The sequence below is a fragment of the Monomorium pharaonis genome, chromosome 8, assembly GCF_013373865.1.
Source record: "Monomorium pharaonis isolate MP-MQ-018 chromosome 8, ASM1337386v2, whole genome shotgun sequence".
NCBI lineage: Eukaryota > Metazoa > Arthropoda > Insecta > Hymenoptera > Formicidae > Monomorium > Monomorium pharaonis.
The window spans coordinates 15,378,861-15,394,286 of NC_050474.1; the positions used below are offsets into that span (position 1 = coordinate 15,378,861).

Consider the following 15,426-nt stretch of genomic DNA (forward strand, 5'->3'; position numbering starts at 1 on the left):
GCTGATCCTGTTTAAACAGAATGGTACCAACCTGAAGCACGTGTACAACGATCATGTTAACACCGATATGTCGTACGATGATTTTTGTGCGTTATGTCACGATTGTTGGCAGCGTGATTATAGATTTCTAGTAATAGACAAGGATAGCTCACTTACTAACGGACGATACAGAAGAGGATTTAACTAGTTCGCGGTGCTGCAAAGCGATTAGTCGTCATCGATACTTCGTTGGGGATGAAACGTGAGCGATCGACGCTCTCTGTCAACATGATTGGGAACAACGATACGCGCGAGCGCGAGAAAATCGCGGAGGAGATTAAGAAAACGAGCGAATCGATTTGTAAGAAACATCGCGCTTTGAAGACCAGTAGGATCGAGGAGAATATCGCGGCGAAGAGACACTTCGAGCCGCTCATCGAGCCGCTGCAAAAGATCGCTGCAATTTATATAAATTTTTCTCGAAATTGTTTTTCGCGAGGGTACGAAATTGTGTGTTTAGTTCTATATAATCGTGGAGCCAGGCGGACTGAACAAATTGTAACACACGGTGTATCCGTGTTACGTGGAGACCGTGAGTGCATTGCTGCAAGTTGCGATAATGAATGACGTACCGCTTCTTATCGTGCAAGGTCGCTAAAAGTTTATATTCTCGCTTGCCAGGTGACTTATCACGCGTCGAACAGAACGGTAGGTCAGTGTGTCGATCGTGCAGATGTAGCGGATACTCCAGATCGACTTCGAGAATGTACCCTGTGGACGAATCAACAGCGATCGCGTTCACGTCAAAATTTGAGACGTCTTCGATCCATGGAAATTCTCCATGCCGAAACAGTTGACACATTGCCCATCCGTACAAATTATTCTCATCCAAGTCTGATATTCTAAAGAGATCACTGTTTTTCGTGGTAATACTTTTATTGGCGCGTTTGTCGTTCGTTACAAATACGCCATTGAACGCGGTGTTTACTTTCACAGAGTTGTGTCTTTCGATAGCGTCCCGAACTCGCTCGAGTACTATACTACCAGCGTCTTCTAAAAACCTTCGCGATTCAATATAGTTCGCATTGATAACAATATTTAATACTAGACAGATTCTAACCCAAGGGTTTCGAGGGGTGTGCGGGTGGAGTAGCACCCGTTTGGCCACGGTCCCGATTGGCCACGTCAATATTGGCCACGTCAATATTGACCACGTCAATATTGGCCACGTCATTATTGACCACGAGGTGGATTGGCCACGTCATTATTGGCCACGCGTCATTCTTGACCACGTCAATATTGGCCACGCGTGATATTGCTCACGTCAATAATGGCCACGTCATTATTGGCCACGCGTCATTATTGGCCACGTCATTATTGGCCACGTTAATATTGGCCACGCGTGATATTGCCCACGTCAATAATGGCCACGTCAATATTGGCCAGGCGTTAATATTGACGTCATTATTGCCCACGCGTCATTATTGCCCACGTTACTATTGACCACGCGTCATTATTCCCCACGCGTCATTATTGCCCACATCAATATTAATCAATTTTTTTGCTTAGCGTGGAAAGTTGCAAACCCATGTGGTGCAGAGAAATGCTTTGCACACACACACACACACACACACACACACACACACACACACACACACACACACACACACACACACACACACACACACACACACACACACACACACACACACACACACACACACACACACACACGCACGCACGCACACACACACCGCACGCACGCACGCACGCACACACACACACACACTGGAAAAAAAATCATTTTTTTATTGCAAAGTAAAGCGATTACTCAGCTTTTCTTTCTCCTTTTAAAGAAATTCCTCTGCTTAGGCCTGGTACAAAAGTGGCACAGGAGTTCAAGGTTTTAACAATTTTGTTACCTTTTTTTCCTGTATATAATCTAAAGTATTAGTAAATATAAGAAAAAAATTTATTTATAAAGTACTATCTTCATTACTAAAATAATTTTTTAAATTAAGAATAAACATTCTTTGCTATCATACTATCTTTAGATAACTAAATATAATAATTTTAAATTTATGTTATATCACTTTAGCACACATTTATCACACTTACGTGTTATACTGCTTCGATTATTGCGGACTTTTTTTTATCCTATTAATTATTTCACTCAAACGAGAAAGTGCATTGTTTCAAAAATTTAACAGTACCTTTCTGGACAGCTAAGATGTATCATTGTAAAGTTTCATCAATATCTTGTTGTGAGCAAAACACTCACAATCCATAAAATTATATTATAAATAAAGAATATAGAGTATTAAAATTATCACATAGCTCGCCGAGGAAGGCTCGCTATCACAAGGTGTCAGGTGACATATGCCTCGTGCGCTGCCGGCCTGTCATCGCACTGGGCAACACACCAGCCACCTCAAGGAATTAGCGAAGCCAGCTTAGCAATAATCATGCCACCGGAAATGCATACTTGCATTTTGGCAATTGTTGCTAAGCTCGCAAATATTTTCCGCGCGCCGGATGCGCGCGGGAATGACCATATATGGTCATGCGGAGGGCCCGACGCCCCCACTAATAATCAAATCCGCGACACTATTTAAGCTGCTGCCGAACAGCGGCCCGCGGGATCAGTGATTAGCAATCAAGCCGATACGTACGGCCCGCACGAGTAAAATACGCACGAGTTCGGGACTTAGCCGCAAGCAAACCTCGAGCGAGCGAAAAGACGACGCGTTAACTCCTAGTCACGCGCCGTATCTAATCAAGTGTAACCCGACGCGGCACCTTCGCCGACCGCCGCTATTGTACATTACAAGCAAAATAAATCTTTTTATTAAAATTCACGTAAAATCAGTGAGTGAGTGATTTGAAGACCCTGCCAACAAAATCCGCCTTTTTCCGCGAGTTCCTACTCCTTGGGCAGCAACGAATCCCTAAAGATCTTTTGTCGCACCGCAAGGTACGGCAAAAAATTATTTGTTGTACCGCAAGGCGCAACAATCTGTTCATTACTTCTACGTTTAATACGGTGATAAAAAAACTAAAAAATCATGAAAATTCATCGATACCCATATAAGAGCCCATGTAAATAAAATATTTAATATCTAAGTAACTAGCTAGTTTAGTTTTCTGAAATTTTGACAGTCAATTTATACAACTAATTTGAACTTCTCTACAAAGTTATATGAAAATCTATTCATTTTGATTTAGCAGCGGAACTCCCTTAAGTAATTGTTTTCTTCAACAACAACAAAGAGTATATTCTTGATAATAATTTCAACATGTACTCATAACAAATATTAAAAATCTTTGTACTTACGTGTACTTACATGTTACTTATCATGTAATTACAAAAAATTTTATTTTTAAAATATATTATAATATATTAATCTAAGAAAGTTTTCTTCTTTAAAGTAAATCTCTTTTCTTAATTAAAAAAATATCTTTCTTCTAGGAACACAATGTATCATTACGTCAAAAGAAGTATTCTGTTCAAGAAGAGGAAAAGATTGTTACAAGAGAAAAATTTTACTTCCCACATAGAAATAAAACTTCCAGTAGACGTCTAATGGACGTCTGCCATGGAAATATAAACTTCCAGTGGACGTCCATTAGACGTCCAATATAGAGCCATTAGAAATCCACAGTTCCGCATTGTGGACGTCCATTAGACCTTCATTAGAGGTCGTCAAAGAGGTCTATTAGACGTTGTGTGGATCATTAATAGAGGCTTCACGGAGCCTCGATGGATGACTGACAGACGTTTCGTGGATCATTAGTAGAAGCTTCATGAAGCCTCGATAGATCAGTGCTTGAGCCTAGTTGCCCTTTTCGAGCCGATTCCCGAACGCGTCGCCTTCTATGCCCCCACTACCGCGCGCGGCCTTGACGGCCGAGCCGCCGATCTCGCCCGTACGCTTTGTCTCAGGAGCAGCTCTGTATAAGAAATAGTGCCCTGCACCACAAAATTCATTAAAATTACTTTAAGTAAATAATTTTTGTTTTTATAAACAAAAAAGTACTAACTTTTTTATTACTAATTTATTTTATGTAGTATAACAATATGTAAAAACATAATATGTAAATTAGAATTTTGACAATAGTTTAATTTTTACATCACCCGTGAGGTATTATTATTGATGCTTTTTTTTAAGTGGTTTTCTCAGTAGGCCTAATCCACTAAAAGATGAAATATAATATATAGCTTGGCATTCTTCTAATTTTCCTGTCGTTTTTATATATCTTACAATATATAAAATTTTGTTTTCCTGCCAAGCTGTATATTATATTTCATCTTTTAGTGAATTAGGCCTACTGGGGAAACCACTTAAAAAAAACGCATCAATAATAGTATCTCACGGGTGATGTGGAAAACTATTGTCAAAATTCTAATTTACATATTATGTTTTTACATACTGTTATACTACATAAAATAAATTAGTAATAAAAAAGTTAGTACTTTTTTGTTTATAAAAACAAAAATTATTTACTTAAAGTAATTTTAATGAATTTTGTGGTGCAAGGCACTATTTCTTATACAGAGCTGCTCCTGAGACAAAGCGTACGGGCGAGATCGGCGGCTCGGCCGTCAAGGCCGCGCGCGGTAGTGGGGGCATAGGAGGCGGCGCGTTCGGGAATCGGCTCGAAAAGGACAACTATGCTCAAACACTGCTTTATGTAAAACACTGATATCATGTATCGTATTTATGAAACGTAAAGTAAACGACGTCCACGCTTATACAGTATCACATAGGTTTGCGATTTTCCATGCTGTTTGTTTTCAATATTTTCGGATTAACCAAATAACGATATAAAATTGATGGGTTAGAGTTAGGAAAAATTACGGGGGGGGGACGCAGGGGGAGGGGCGGAGCCTCTTCCCCGCCCACGTGTTCTCTGACTAGAGAAACTAAAAGAATAAATAGGAATACTAGGCCGGTTCTAACTCGGGAGCTCCGCGGGGGGAACTTGTTGGCGCGGGGGGTGTTACGGCGGGGAGGGATGAGCGCACGGATGATGTGGAAATTAAACTATTGTCAAAATTCTAATTTACATATTATGTTTTTACATATTGTTATACTACATAAAATAAATTAGTAATAAAAAAGTTAGTACTTTTTTGTTTATAAAAACAAAAATTATTTACTTAAAGTAATTTTAATGAATTTTGTGGTGCAGGGCACTATTTCTTATACAGAGCTGCTCCTGAGACAAAGCGTACGGGCGAGATCGGCGGCTCGGCCGTCAAGGCCGCGCGCGGTAGTGGGGGCATAGGAGGCGGCGCGTTCGGGAATCGGCTCGAAAAGGGCAACTAGGCTCAAGCACTGCGATAGATGATTGACAAAATAAAAATTTAAATAAAAATTTTATTTCTTTTAAATTATTTTTATCAACAGTACATGCTAAATTTAGGACAAATTTTTATTAATTAATTAAATTTAAATTATATTATTTTATTTTATTCTTACTTGCCTCTGGTTTTGAACCCGGGACCTTAGGATTACGAACCTTGTACTCTATCTGCTATGCCAATTTGACTCATCGATATGGGTACTTGTTATTGTCTACATATACATATATGTTATAAACTGACGCAATTATATTATTTTTTATAAAAGCAATTAAATTTTGCGAAACATATTAAAAATAAATAGCATTAATTTATTTACTTATTAATTTCATTGTTAAATTTATCTTTTTCCATAACCTTAATAATTTGATGGAAATTGCGATCTATTTAACATTAATACTTTGAAGCGTTCAAATAGTTAATTAGATAATTTTAACTATACAGGGTGTTAATAAACCTTCGCATAATATTTATACCATCGTGTTGCCCACGAAAATCGAAGACGAAAAGCTCTCTAAATTTTTTCGATTCCTTGCGTACAGTTCTTATAATTATTGTCGGAAAATAGTGAAATATTGCCAATGTACGCACGGCTACAACGGAAACATGAGCGCAGTGGGAAACAAGACGATCGTCGCTCGTCGCAAGGCGAGAAGAGCGCAAACAAAATTCATTGCTATCCGCAACTCTGTTCGTAACGGTCAGCGATAGGGACTAAGGATGGTCGACAATAGCTTATAACTAAAATTTACACATAGACTTTTTAACTGTACTACATAAATTGCAAAGTTAAAAAAAAATTAAAAGTTGATTGAAAGCTTTCAGAGAATTATTTCATAGTATTTTCATTGATATACATACTTAAATTTTAAATCAATGAAGGCGGATAATTCGTTGAAAATCCACCACAGCTTATGCTCTTTCGTAATTTTGCAAACTTATCAGAACTCTATGTAAAATTTTAATATTTTTTATTACTCTCTTTATACTAGCAGGCCTCTTTACAGCTTTCAGAAGATGCGCCATAATATTTTCAATAATAATCTAGAGTTTTAAATCAATAAAAGGGAATAATTCATTAAAAGTCTACCGCTTCTATCAGGATTGTCGTGTATGTAATATTAAATAACGAATATTTTAGTTTAATTTCTTGATGTGACTCATATGTATTTGGTTTTTATGGCTAGAATTGTAGTTAGCTTCTGTATCATGAAAATAATTAAAGTACATTGTCATTTTATTGTAGTATATGGAAAGTTTTAAATGATACTTTTCAAAGTGTATAATAATATAATACTTGAAAAAATGAACGACTAAATTTGAATGCCAATGTTAATCATTGATTATTTATCAATCCAAACGAGTAAAATAATTTTAAATTCATAAAGTAATACTATCTTACTAACATAAGTGAAGGGCAAGTATGATTAACGAAATAATGAAGAAGTTACAATAAAGTTTAACGTCAATAATTACAAAAAACAAATACAAAAAAAAAATACATATGAGTCACATCAAGAAATTAAACTAAAATATTCGTTATTTAATATTACATACACGACAATCCTGATAGAAGCGGTAGACTTTTAATGAATTATTCCCTTTTATTGATTTAAAACTCTAGATTATTATTGAAAATATTATGGCGCATCTTCTGAAAGCTGTAAAGAGGCCTGCTAGTATAAAGAGAGTAATAAAAAATATTAAAATTTTACATAGAGTTCTGATAAGTTTGCAAAATTACGAAAGAGCATAAGCTGTGGTGGATTTTCAACGAATTATCCGCCTTCATTGATTTAAAATTTAAGTATGTATATCAATGAAAATACTATGAAATAATTCTCTGAAAGCTTTCAATCAACTTTTAATTTTTTTTTAACTTTGCAATTTATGTAGTACAGTTAAAAAGTCTATGTGTAAATTTTAGTTATAAGCTATTGTCGACCATCCTTAGTCCCTATCGCTGACCGTTACGAACAGAGTTGCGGATAGCAATGAATTTTGTTTGCGCTCTTCTCGCCTTGCGACGAGCGACGATCGTCTTGTTTCCCACTGCGCTCATGTTTCCGTTGTAGCCGTGCGTACATTGGCAATATTTCACTATTTTCCGACAATAATTATAAGAACTGTACGCAAGGAATCGAAAAAATTTAGAGAGCTTTTCGTCTTCGATTTTCGTGGGCAACACGATGGTATAAATATTATGCGAAGGTTTATTAACACCCTGTATAGATTACATATATTCTAAGAAAAATTGAATAGTACATTTATTATTCTGTTTTTGTATTCAGTACATGATAAATTTAGATAAATTTTGTGCATTTTTTTGTGCGCAGTAATTGTAGACAAACCGTTATTTTTGAAAATATTATCTTTATGATAATTTTTTTTAATATCAAATGGATCTCTCATTCAGGATGATATAGTGTTGTCTATGCAACGAACTATGCAACGAAATAGTGACAACACAGACATACGTAACAGTTATAGTCTCGTTACGTCAATGACATACTTGTCACATTATTAGTTCGTTGTGCTGGTCTGTAACATTTATGCAATATGTTTTATAAATGTCCCGTAAATGCTCACAACGTGTTCATTGGGTATAATTTAGTTTTATCGAAAGAACAGAACAAAAAGAACAGAGAAAAAACATATTTTTATAAGTTATTCTACATGTTATTTCGCATATGTAAAAATCAGTAAAAAAACTGTACATTTATATTTATACATACATATTTATATTTATTTATAAATATTATTTAACTATACGTTTCATGTTTCTGGCATCTATTGAACTGATCCATAACAAATATGTATTCATGAGTATCAAGTGTTCATGGATCATCGCGAAGTGCTAGATTGCGTACGATCTTTGAAGTCAAGCAATGTCGACGGCGGTTCAAAGTTGGATGGGTGACCGCAGAAGTTAGGCAATGCCAGATGTGACTATGGTGACTATTTTTTTTTTACATTATAATTATGTTATTTCAATATTTTTCACAATGGAAATGTTGTATATATAGGACATGTACCCAAAATATTTTCTAAAACGTCAAAATAACGGCGACTTTTACTACTTGGGATAGTTATATTCCCGTAATATTTCAGAAACGTTCTTGCGGACCAAAGCGGACATTTTGACATTGCTGGAATCTTACAGAAACATTGCAGAGACATAACGTAACGTAACTGTAATAGTTTCAACATTTCAATGTCTCTGCAACATTGCAGAAACTTTTCTGTGCTATCAGGGTGACTTCAATGCCCAAACAGTAGCGTGCGGCTCCTAGATCCCTCAACTTGAATTCCTGTAACAGAACCTTTACGAAAGATATTAAGATCTGTTTGGTTATGATAGAATACTAAAATGTCGTCCACGTAGATTAGGGCTATCAATGGATCTTTCCCTTATTTTGAGTGGTAGACGTATGGGCCTGCATTGATAGGGATGAGATCCAACCCCCGGAGTATTTTGTCAATTCTCTTGTGCCACTGACGACCGGCCTGCTTCAGACCATAGAGAGCCCTCTGCAAGCGACGAACCTTCTCGCCTTCTCGAATTTGATTCAGCATCTTCTTGGCCTACTCCCTTACGTCGCGTTCGCTGTCTCCTTCGATGATCCTGTTTAAGCGCTTTGTAAGAATGTCAGGTACTTCCATGTATACTTCTTCTTCGATGGTGCCGTGCAGGTAAGCGGTTGTTATATCCATCTGATGCACATTCAGATCGTATTTGACTGCGAGAGCGAGTTATAATCGCATGGATTTCAAACGGGATCCACTCTTTTTCTAACCGTGCTTTTAAAGCAAGATCACAAAGCTCTGCCTGAAATTATAAGCTTTGTTTATTGCAAATTACAAAGCTCTGCCTGAAATTCTAAGCTTTGTTCCTTGATTTGTACAGTGACAGAATTCTCAAAAAGTCTAACTCTTTTTTTAGTATTTAGAAATCAGTAAAACGAATATTAAAGTGATTAATTAGAGAATTAATTATATGTGTAGGTTTGTTTTTCAAAATTACAATTCTTTAAAGAGAATTTGGCAAGAAGGAAAAAAGTAAAAAATATTATTTCTTAATGATTTTTAAATAATTGAAGCTTTCTGTGAAAGTAATTGACATGACTAACTAATTGCAAAATAATTTGACTGGTCTTTGCAACTTTAAATTTAACATATTTTAAATAATTTATCATGTCAGTTATTAAAAGTTTGCAAAGATAATTTAAATCTATAAAAATTTTTTGAAATTATCAAATTTTGCAGAAAATTCTTGTTGTAAGAAGATTTTTTTATTGCAAAAATTTTTCCAAACATTTTCCTGCGCTAAACCATCGCAAATAAAGATAAATCTGTATAAGTTGCGTTATGCTCTTTAAGAAAATGTTGAAACTTTCAATGAGTAAAAAGTTTGTGACCACCATTAATTGTGTTAACAATTTTTGTTACTGTTTGCATTACGATACATAGTTTTACAACTTTCCTACATAACACTTTTTAATGAGTTATGTAATGAATGACAAGGAAGCTTAAATCTGGCTTTTTAAATAAATCCGTTTTTTAACCTGTCACTGCAGTCGCGCCATCAATTACTGAACATTTTGAAAAATTAATTTGAAATTTTTTAAGAGTTTGGTTAATAGCTTCAAAGACATCAATACTCGTTGTTGTATTATGAAATGGAACAAAATTTAAGAGCTTTTTGATGCATGAAAAATTGTTTTGCACAAATAAAAATTTTAATTTTTTTTCTAAGGAAAAAGCAATATTATTTATTTAAAATTTTATTGTGTTGTCACTTGAAACTTAAAGAAATGATAGCAGTTTCTTTAAGAGTCAACAAATTTCTTTTCTACTGCTGTGATAATTTCTTTACAAATTTTTTTTTCATTAAACAGTATGGAACTTTTCGCGATAGGATTCGAAATAACATTTGATGTTATAAGAGTTGTTATATTCGAAAAACATTATATTCGAACTATTACTATCTTTTGATAAATTAATTTTAATCTCTCAAATTAAATTTCTTTTAATTCACATATTTCTCATTAAAATGTTGAACCTTATAATGCTTAAAGAATATACTTTTTAAAAAGAAAGCAAATATACAAAGAAGGCAAACGGTTTTATTACAAACAGATTTTATTACAAAAATTTGTTTGCATACCTTATTAAAAGATTATACGTATTGCTCACATTTTACATTTTGTTCTATTATACATTTAGCACTATTACATTTAACATTATCACTAATATTATGAGTAATATTTTCTGTTTTTTAATATTTTCTATTTTGTAATTTCGCGGGATTATTTTAGTCGCGAACTCTTACTGCGTACTCCCACAGTGCACTGATTTGCAATTGTTTTATCTCTTTCGCTGTTTCTTAACGGTCTTGTATGTACCAGCAAAACGTAGCTCATTAAAGTCTCGTGTGAGAGTACGAAATATCGAGATGATATTTATGTTGTTCAAGCAAAAGTATTACTTGCATGTTAGTAATAGTGTTATAGTGCAATCGTCTTAATAGTATACTAATTTTATTAAAATAACAAGGTGTAATAGTGTGCTCATAAATATTATTTTTTTCTTGTGCTAGACTTGTTCTCTCTTTCGGCTAAAGATACGTGTAATATTTTGATAAGGTATGGGAAGAAATTTTTTTCACATCTATTTCTAATAAAATTATTTGTCTTTTATGTGTTATCAGCCAACTCTTGTTAAAAAGTACATTCTTCATAGGCATTATAAAGTTAAACATTCCGAAGAATATTCAAAATATGTGGATCAGGAAAATTATGATTTAATTGAGGGCTTAAAATTTATTTATCGGGAAGGTTGTAATATCGATGAAGGTTTGGATATCGATAATGCTTCAGTAAAAGCTCTTACAGCATCGTATGCTATTTCTAATCTTATTATGAAAAATTCCAAATCATTTATCGAAGGAAAATTTGTAAAGGAATGCATCATCGCAGCAGTAGAGTCATTCGGAAATTCGTTGACTCGTGAAGAAGCTGCTAGCATTCCACTAAGTGACAGGGCAGTTAAATCGTGAGTAAATAATATCGTCTTTTCCTTAGAAAATAGATTAAAATCTTTATTAGAATCTTGTTCCTTCTTTTCGTTATGTTTCGATGAGAGCACCGATAATCGACATGTGAGTCAATTGAGCATTTTTGCTCGAATTGTGCAAAACAATTTTTCATATGTCGAGGAGCTTTTAGATTTTGTTCCGTTTCATAGTACAACGACAGGAATTGATATCTTTGAAGCTGTTAATCAAACTCTTAAAAAATTTTAAATTGATTTCTCAAAATGTTCAGCTATTGTAACTGATGTGTTATGTGGAAAAGTTATAAAACTGTGTAACACAATGCAAATGGTAACAAAAATTGTTAACACAATTAAAGGCGGTCACAAATTTCTTAGTCACTGAAAGTTTCAACATTTTCTTGAAGAACATAACGCAACTTATACAGATGTACCTCTGTATTGCGAAGTTCGGCTTAGCGTAGGAAAATGTTTGGAAAAATTTTTTACAATAAGAAAAGAAATCTTCCTCTTCTTTTACAATAAGAATTTCCTGCAAAACTTGATGAATTAAAAAATTTTTTCGAAGATCTAGATTCTCTTTGCGAACTTGCTTTAATAACTGACCTTACAAATCATTTAAACGTGTTAAATTTAAAGTTACAAAAGACAAATCAAATTATTTCGCAATTAATTAGCCATATTGATTCCTTTCATAGAAAGCTTCAATTATTTAAGAATCATTTAGAAAATAATATTTTTTATTTTTTCCCTTCTTGCCGAATTCTTTTTGAAGAATACGGCAAAAATTGTAATTTTAGAAAACAGATTTATATCATTGATTCTTTAATAAATCAATTCAATACCCGTTTCACTGATTTTGAAATATTAAGAAAAGATTTAGTATTTTTTGAAAATTTTACTGTGCAAATCGAGGAACAAAGTTTAGAACTTCAGGCAGAGCTTTGTGATTTGCAATGCTCTGAAAACACGGTTAGAAAAGGGGGTCGAATTTTTCAAAATTTTAGATATATCATCTTATCCGCTTCTAAAAAATTTCGGCCTTAGAATTTTCTCAATGTTTGGGTCTACATATTTATGTGAGTGTTCTTTTTCAAAAATGAAATTTACGAAAACAAAAAATCGTTCTTCTTTAAGCGATGAAACACATTATCTTCCCTGATGCGAGTTGGTTCTTCTAAACTCTCTGTATATAGATGTACAATCTTTAGTAAAATCGTGCAAACGACCTAGAAGATCGTATTAGATTTTTATATACTAAATCAATTTATATCAAATGATAGACACATTTGTTTCAGTTTTTTTCAAACTACTCATTTTTTAAATAAAAATGTTGCTTTCTTGTTTGCTAAATCATAACATTTTATTATTAGTGGAATAGGTCTACTGAGGAAACCACTATTAAAAAAACGCATCAAACAATAGTACCTCACGGGTGATGTGGAAAGCTATTGTCAAAATTGTAATTATATTTTATCAAAAATATATTATAACATATTTAATTTATATATGTAAAATAGTTTTATATACATAACATATATTAATAATAAAATTATTAATATTCAATTATTTAATAAAAATAAAAAGTATTTAACAAGAGAAATATTTTAGTTACGACCCCCAGTATACTTCTTTATCGCAACGCGCCTGAGGCGTTCGCATGCGATCGGCGCAGCGGCTCGGCCGTCAAGGTCGTGGGGGAACGGTAGGGGTTACCTCTGAAATTTGCTCGAAAAGGGCAACTAACATTGAGCACTGATTTAGTAAATATTGATGTGACATAATTTTTGTCAGTACAAATTTGTTAACGCATTATTTGTAACGCTATTACCATTACAGTTACTTTTTTTGTTGACGGACTGGTAACGGTATTACTTTTCTTTATCTGTAACTGTAACGTTAACGTAGTTTTTTGGGGAAAAGGAGTGACTTAAAGATGCCTCTAAGCATCAATATTTAGTTTTGTAAATGTGTTTCAAGACTGACAAAATTATTGGCGCGCAGTTTATACGAGCTGAGAATATTAATTAATGGAAATTATTAATGGAAAAATTATTCAACATCAAGATTCGCCGCAGACCATATAGGTCACTCAACTTTATTAATATATTTTAAACATTTATTTACTATTATTCATTTACTATTAGCGTAGTTACATTTTTTTAATGACGGTTACGACTTTAAAGTTACATTTATTGTTACGTCTTATAGTTTGAATTTTATACTTATGACATATCGTAATTTTTGTAATTTTAGTTTTCAATCATCGATTAATTATCCAGTTATCTAATAAAGGAATTTTTACAAGACTCTTTAAAATTAAAAAACGTTGTAATAGTTAAAAGTAACAATAAATAATACCTAAGTTAGAAAAATGTAAGGCATACCGTTTTCTTTAGAAAAAAAATTATTAATACAGCTTTGTCAAGCAGTGCATCCGTTAAAAGATTATGTATTTAATATTGGTAATTCCGTATTGCTACCTTTTAGAAATAATTTATATGATACACGAGCACCTAAGCTCCACAAATTTTTTGATAATTTCATTATACATATTTAGGAGGATTTAATAACAGTGATGTTTTATTATAGAGTGTTTTTTGTAGATTTTGACTTCCTGAATAGGATAAAATTATTACAAAATTTAAGGCTTGTTAGAATAAGGATAAGTATAATCAATTTGACTTTGGTTTAACTTGAGACGTTTTAATTATTTAATTTTTATAAGTCGCGCCTCTCATGTAACTTTTAGTTCCGCGCACATTCTGCTCGTGGCGCTTTTCTTTGTGCTTCCGGCGTCTCTTCTCTTTGACTTCTGCTATCCTTGTGAGTGTTCTGCTACCGTGCGTACTCTCTCTTGTACACTTACGATAAAATATATTTTGCTACAACGAAATCTCGCGTGTCTTCGTCACCTGATCCCAACAAGGCTCAAAGAACATTTAAAAAATTGAGCAAGAGTATGATGTATATTTTATAAAGTATGATTTATAAAAATTCGGATGTATGAAGCCACAAGATGCATCTATATAAGTTTTTTTTAGGAGAATGAAAGTACGGACGAGGTATATTTCATGTATGTATATATGCAAGATGTAAGTAACTAATTGCGAAGACAGAAGAAACTTGGATAATTACATGAAATTCGATAAAAGGATTATTACAAAAATCCATCCATTGAAACGGAAGGCGTGTTTAGGGAAAAAGATTAAAGAAAGGAATGGAGAGGTTATTTCTGTATGTTTAATTACCTAAACAATTATTTTATATTACTTGCTACTCAACAAACAGTTAAACCGATTTAATTATTCATGAGATAATCTTATTATTATTATGTCATAACAAAGAGATCAAAATTAAAAGTAGTATTAGATTGACCTTACTGGCCAAATTTATTCAAAAATCAATAATCACAATTACGACGTTTCAACTCTCGATTTGGGTCGTTATCAAGTGTGAGATGTTACGATAAATTACTGTGACGCACGCAGGTTTTATGGCATGTGCCCAAGTATGTCATTTATAAAGACAATTTAATTTTGTAACTTTTTAGTTTAACTAATTATCCGCACTATACATAAATGTGTGTAAACAATGGTCAAACAAAACTTACAATTAGCGTGTGTCAAATTGAACAAGTTTAGATTCACAAATATTAAAATATCATCCGCAGTCGTGTGGCATATTTGTTGTAGTCGCAGTTCGTTACAATAGTGAGGAGATACCGCTTACAATGTATATATTATATATGTGTATAAAATAAACGGAATGAAGATCGCAAAAACAAAGCCAGCGATTGCTAAATGATTAAAAAACTTAATAAAACGATTATACGGCCTTAATCACTTTATCATATATCGCAGTCATATTTTCGGTGTCTCTTTGTAAGTTGATAGTATGTTTGTGTTTTTTAATGAAACTAAACACCACAGACGCGCGCTTCGCGCGCGCTATTTGACTTTTTGTTTTTTACTTTTTAAAAATAAATTGCAACGATGATTATATAGATAGATAACCATCTATAGAAA

At 33.5% G+C, this 15,426-nt stretch overlaps 1 long non-coding RNA gene across 1 annotated transcript; it reads left to right on the plus strand.

Moving 5' to 3' along the window:
• The first annotated feature begins 13,184 nt into the window (after positions 1–13,184).
• Positions 13,185–14,604, plus strand: LOC118647045. Its single transcript, XR_004964362.1, has 2 exons — positions 13,185–14,358; positions 14,443–14,604. It is a non-coding gene; the product is annotated as an uncharacterized LOC118647045 (long non-coding RNA).
• The last annotated feature ends 822 nt before the right edge of the window (positions 14,605–15,426 follow it).